Raw genomic sequence first — 6,000 nt, forward strand, 5'->3', positions numbered from 1 at the left:
GCTGCGGGAGGCACTGGGGACACGGCCGCGAACAAACTGAACCCAAAACTCTGCACTTCAGCTTCCATCCCAGTGGGGGAGACAGACAGTACGCAAGAGAAGCAACTAAAACATAATGTGGCAGGTGGCATTACGTTCTGCAGAGCAAAAAAGCAGGAGAGGGAATGTGGGTAGAGGGAGGCCACGGTGTTATCCAGGAGAGGCCTCATGGAGGAGGTGGCATTTGGACAGGACCTGAAGGCAGTGAGGGAGGAAGCTGTATGGAGATCTGGGGAAGAGTGTTGTAAGCAGAGGGAGCGGCAAGTGCAAAGGCCCTGGGGCAGGAGCAGGCCTCACATGTTGGAGGCGCAGCAAGGAGAAAGGCAGGTGGCTTGAGGAGAGGAAGGCCATGGTGGGAAGACAGGGCAGTACTGAAGACCAGACTGTGCGGGGTCCTGTGGACCACAGAGACGACTGCGGCTTTTATTCTGAGCTGGGGCCTGGAGGGAAAGGACCACGGGAGGATCCCAAGCCCAAGGCGCAGCCAAAAGCACCCAGACTGTGTCAAGCACACAGTAGGTGTTCAAGAAGCCATGGCCACTCTGAAGCCTTAAGTCTGTGTTCTCTAGCTCCTCTCCAAGCCTGAGTCCTCCAAAGAGATCCAGACCACAGGTGAGGGAAGGACGGGGGAGGCTGCAGCTAGCTGCCCAAGGGGGTGGGAGAGCTCAGTCTAACCTGGTTGAAGGGGACGGGTCCCTGGCAGGAGCCAGGAGGCTGCTCGCACTGGCTCTGGGAGAGCATTAATGCTGGGCCAGGGCAGACCTGCCCCTGGGATCACTGCGGAGGCTCCCCCTTCTACCTGGCTGTGCAAACGGCACTCCGTGTGGTGTTACAGGGCTGAAGGCCAATGTGGGCGCTGGCCCAGGGGTCCCCAAGGTCCCCTCGGCCTCACACTGCTTCCGAAGCTGCCACTTCCGCAGACAGCAGGGAGACCTGAACTGTGGCACATGGGTGGGGGTGGGGGGAGAGGAAGGGGGAGGGGTACACGGCAGGAGCAGAAGGCCTGCGTCTGAGGCCCTCTCCTGCTGCAGCCCTCCCGGGGCCTCAGTTTCCCCACATGTCCAAGGAAAGGCTGCCCTGGAATGACAGAATCCCAAGGCTCTGGCACCACAAATGCTCACATTCCCCTTCTTCATGGAGTCCCCTTTCCACACCCCTATTTCCGCTCAGATCGCCCCTCCACCCAGAAGCTCCCATTCCTACTCTCCCCTCCCAAGTGTTGTCAGGAGCCTCCCCAGCTGAGGCTTTGATCCCACTTCACAGATGATAAACTGAACACTAAGAGAAGTGACTCAGCCACAGTCACACCGCAGGCCTCACTCACCTTGGCTGTCTGCCCCAAAGCCTCCTCCCAAACAGTGAGATTCTCGAGGGAAGGGGCCGGGTCTCCATCTATTCAACACCAGTTTATTAAGCACCTTCTGTATGCCAGCGGCCGCACTGGGGCCTCCGCTGAGGCTGCCAGTGTCTCCCCGTCCAGAGCTCGCGGCCTGCCAGAGCTCACGGCACCACCGAGTTCCCACTGCGGCCTCTGCGGCCAGAGAAAGCAGCCCACACACAGACCCGCCGAGCACTTCCTAAGCACCTACTGCAGGCCCGGGCCTTCACCGGGTGCCAGGGAGACAGCGGGAGACATCCCAGGCCACGGGGACGGCAGGCGGGCACCGCGCGGCCAGCCGGGCACACGGACGCAGCCGGGCAGGGTTTCTGGAGTGAAGGAAGGTGCAGCTCTGTCCCTGGGAGAGCACCAGGGCTCAGGATGTGAGGGACATGGGTTCCAGTCCCTCCCGGTGCCTCCCTGGGCCTCACATCTCCCGTCTGTACAATGGAGCTAATGCCTCCCTCTGACTGGCAGACCATTAGGAAATTAAATCAGGTGGCAGAGTGCTGGGCCCTCAGCCAGTGCCCAGCGAGGGCTCCGGTCCCGCCTGCGGCCCCAGCTCCTCTGGAAAATCCGCCGGCCTCAGCCCAGCACCACCCCCCACCCCACCCCACCCCCAGGGCTCCTCTGAAGCCTCCAACCTCCGTGCCCTGCCTGCGGCCCAGTTTCCAGCCGGCTGGCTTTCTTTCATCTTCGGCCTGTGCTGTCTTCCTATCACGCAGCCCGCAGCCCCGGCGCAGCCGGCCTGTGGGACTGAGCCCACACCCACCACACCTTCGTGCGCCGGCCCAGCCTCCATCCCTCCTGCTGCCCCCGAGCCACCTCCCTCTCGGCCTCCTCTCGGTGCCAGCCTGTGGCAGGGCTCCAGTTGCAGGCCCCAGGGGAGGGGCAGGTGTGCCCATGTGTCACTCATGGCGAAGCCCTGGCGGGGGCCCAGCAACACACACCAGGTGCACCTGTCAGAAGGCAGGTCCGGCCCCGAGCCAGGCCTGGGAGCAGCAAGACTAAGAGTGGGCATCAGGTGGGCTCCGAGGGGGCACCGGCAGCCTGCAGCCCGGGGCTGGGCGAGGGCCACAGAGGTTGCCAGGAGTGACGACACAGTTGCTTCTGCCCCAGACATGCGCCAAGGCCTCCGGGTGCCATGCCTGGTGCTGCCAACCGTGGCCCGGGGCACCGGAGGGCTGGCCGGGCCGGAGGAGAGCGCCCGCAGGCGGAGTCAGGCCCAGCACTGCATAACCGCAGGGCACTGCTGTCGCCGGTACTGTTACTCCTCTCCTCACTGCTGTCCCCACTATTTCCCTGCCGCAGGGTCACCAGTGTTCCCCTGTTCGGCTTCGGGAAGACACTGTGGCCCTGGGTCAAGAGGCCTGACAGGGGCAGCCCCCTGGCTTGCGAAGAGCAAGATGGAGGGGTCTGCTCAAACCCCGGACTCGCTGTGTGGCTTTGGGCAAGACCCTGGCCCTCTCTGGGAGTATCTTCCTCCCAGCACAGCACAGCGCACTGAACATCCCTCCACCAGGCACCGACCCGCACCCCATCTCCCTCCTGAGCCACCTGGAAGCCCTCAGGCAGTCTGATGTGGCAGCTGGGTGCAGTGGGGAGGGGGGTCCAGGGACAGGCCAATAAAGTCAGCACTGTGCCAACCCCTAGCATTTACAGAGTACCCCCTATTCAGCGGCGCCCCGCGGAGAAGGGAGATCTTGGCTGCTGCCTGGCACACAGGAGCACCCGTGCTGGTCCCCGGGAGTGCTGAAGCAAGGTCTCCCCTTGGCCCCCTACTCTCCCTGAGGAGTCTTGACCCCACCTGAAGGGAGCCCTTCCAAGGTCCCCTTCTTTGAGCTGGCCGACCTCCAGTCCCCTGGCTGGAGGGAAGGGACCACCAGAAACCCGACGGCAGACTTCTCTGAGGATTCTCTCTGGGGTCCCGGCGTGAGGACAGAGGTGATTTTCTCAGAACAGAGGAGAGTGTATTCCACCAAAATAAAAGACCACAAGCCTCCCGTGGGCCCAGGGCTGGGATCTTCTCCCTGGCCTTCTCGGGCCCTCTGGCAGCGGCCCACGGAGGAGGCTCCAGCGAGGGGCCACCAAAAAGCAACCCAGCACAAAGTGAGCCTGGGGTCGCAGCGAGGTAGCTGGAGGGGCCTTGCTTTGGCACCTCAAGGAGGAGTGAGGGGTAGGCCGGAGGCTAACGCCTTCTGGGTTCTACCCTCGAGGAGGCGGCTGCTGATTTCAGCGGCGGCATGTGGGCGCCTCCACGCTCCTGGGAGACGGAGCCTGTGAACCTGGGTTCCGGAAGGTGGATATGGGGGCCAGGGGGTCCCCGGCTTTTTATCCCAGGGCTCCCACCTGGGCAGAGGGAGCAAAGGATAAAGTAGAAACAGTCACAGGCCGTGCAGTGCTCCTAGACGGGTACACCCCCTCGGAAATGGGTAACAGGGTGGCCCCAAGTCCCAGCAACTCCTGGCTGTGAGGAGGCAGGAGAACCTCCCAGAACAGAAGACCATCTCCAAAGAAACACTTTGCTGTGACCTCCCATTCCAAACACAGGTTTTAAAATATTCACATGACCAGTGCACACTCGGTCAGAACAGACAGCACAGACATGCGCTGGGGCCTCAACTCCCATCTGAACCCTCACCCCCCCCCAGCAGATCCCCACCCCAGGTGCCACTCCACCGAACCCCCTGGCTCCCTACCCGACTTCCCCACAGGGCATCCAGAGCAGAGGTGAGCACGTAGGGGGGAGTCCTGCCCTGAAACCCTGGGGGCTTCTCAGTGGAGGGGTCAGCCCCTCCGCGATCAAGGCCGACTTCTAAAGGCAAAAAGGTGCGGCTGGAGTTGCCGGCTCGCTGGCTAGCAGAAAACACCATTTCCAGAATATTTTTACTCCATTAGAGCACAGGAGGTGGGAAAGAGAAAAGGCTCCAAGGACCCGGAGATCTGGGGCCTGGGGGCATTTTCGGGGCGCTCGTAGGCTGCGCCCCCCTCTGCACCCCCACTCTCATCCCGGGGTCTCAGGGAAGGTCACGCGTAGGACTGATGCCCCGCGCCAAAGTGCCTCCCCACGCTCCCTCCCGAGCCCCCATGTGCTAGTCAGCCAGAGGGGGGCCGAGGGCGCCTCAAAGTTTCCCGGAGCGCCCCCAGGACGAAGGTTAGCGAGGAGCAAAGTTCCCCGGTGGCAGGAGCCGGAGACATGGCTGGGGAAGAAAAGCTCGCAGTCAGCATTTCCTCCGATGGCTCACCAAGGGAGGAAAAAAAAAAAAACAGAAAGCCAGAGGAAGAAAAAAACCTCCCGCCCCACCTTCCCTGTTGCAGCACCACCTCGTGCTCGCTTCGGGCCGGGGAGAGGCCTCCGGGGAGCTGGAGTCGGGCCCCCGGGGGGCCGGGCGCCCGGCGGCCGCGCACTTACCTCGGTCAGCGCCCCGGGCGCGGCGCGCTCCGCGTCCTCCGAGCTCCGGGCGGCCGTTCCTGGCCCCGGCAGCCGCCGCGCTGGCTGCATCGCCGCCGCCGCCTCAGGGCAGCCCCCGGGGGCGCTCCATGCCGAGGGGCGCGTGGGTCTGGGACGCCGATCTCCCCAGTTCAGCCGCGGGTCGGGGGCGCGCGCCTGGACGGCGCCCCCGGCCGCGGGGCGCTAGCTCTGGCCGGCGCGGCTGGCGTCCGTCCCTCCGTCCGGCTGGGAGAGCGGCCGGCCCACCCCCTCCCCCGCCGGCTGTTATCTGATCCCGGGCAGGGCCGGGCGCGCTCCCCTATACGCCCCGGCGCCCCGCGCCTCCCCGCCCGCTCCGGCCGCGCCAGCCCCTCGCCCCCGGCTACCGTTCCCAGGGAGGCGGTGGCAGCGGCAAGGCCCGGGGAAGGCGGGTAGAGAGGAATGGAGGGCGAGGAGGCGGCTGGAGGCAGAGGCTCGGCGCGCACCCAGCTCCGCGCCCCGCTGCCACCAGAACCCGGCTCGGCAACTCCTGTAACTCTCCGCCCGAGAGCACGCCCGCCCCGCGCCGCGCCGCCGCTGCCCCCGCCCACCGGGGCCCTAGCCTGGCCCAGAGCGCCCCCAGCCCCGGGCCGCCCCCCACACACACACCGCCAGCCACTTGCGCAATGGGGCGCGCGCGCGCACACACAGACACACACACACAGAGGCATGTCCTCCAGGGACACGCGCACACACAGGTGCACGGCCAGAGCTCACACAGGCAAGGGAATCTTGCACACCCGCGTGCACACGGCCGGGTCCACAAGCTCAGGCGCCGGCGCACGAGCATGCAAAATGCATGTCCTGACACGTGTGGTGTTTGCAGGTGCACAGGTGCGTGCACACTCACACGTGTGCATGCAGGGCGGGATCTGCACGGGTGCATATGTGCACACAGACCCTGGCTTGTACGTCATTCCCATGGAACCCTTTCTCTTTGCACACCAGGCATGCACACTCGTATACATACATCATTTCCCCCTCTTTAATAGCATCTCTCTCCTCCCCATCTTGTGCTCTGTTTGGCTTCTCCCATCTCCTGCTTTCTCCTCCGTGCTCCTCCCCCCTACTCTCTCTCTCCCTGTCTCTCTCCCTCTCTCTCTCTTTCTCTCTC

General features: G+C 64.5%; 1 protein-coding gene across 2 annotated transcripts in view; it reads right to left on the reverse strand.

The window, feature by feature from the left end:
• KCNJ12 (potassium inwardly rectifying channel subfamily J member 12) overlaps positions 1 to 5,122 on the reverse strand; it is a 43,710-nt gene extending 38,588 nt beyond the window's left edge. Inside the window, exon 1 of one of the 2 annotated variants that reach the window (XM_044391756.3) lies at positions 4,830 to 5,122. The gene's annotated coding sequence lies outside the window, so the exon portion shown is untranslated. The remainder of the gene's footprint in view (positions 1 to 4,829) is intronic. The other variant, XM_026521199.4, reaches the window with a different exon arrangement.
• Positions 5,123 to 6,000: the final 878 nt, after the last annotated feature.

This window comes from Ursus arctos, unplaced genomic scaffold, assembly GCF_023065955.2.
Source record: "Ursus arctos isolate Adak ecotype North America unplaced genomic scaffold, UrsArc2.0 scaffold_14, whole genome shotgun sequence".
NCBI classification, from domain to species: Eukaryota; Metazoa; Chordata; class Mammalia; order Carnivora; family Ursidae; genus Ursus; species Ursus arctos.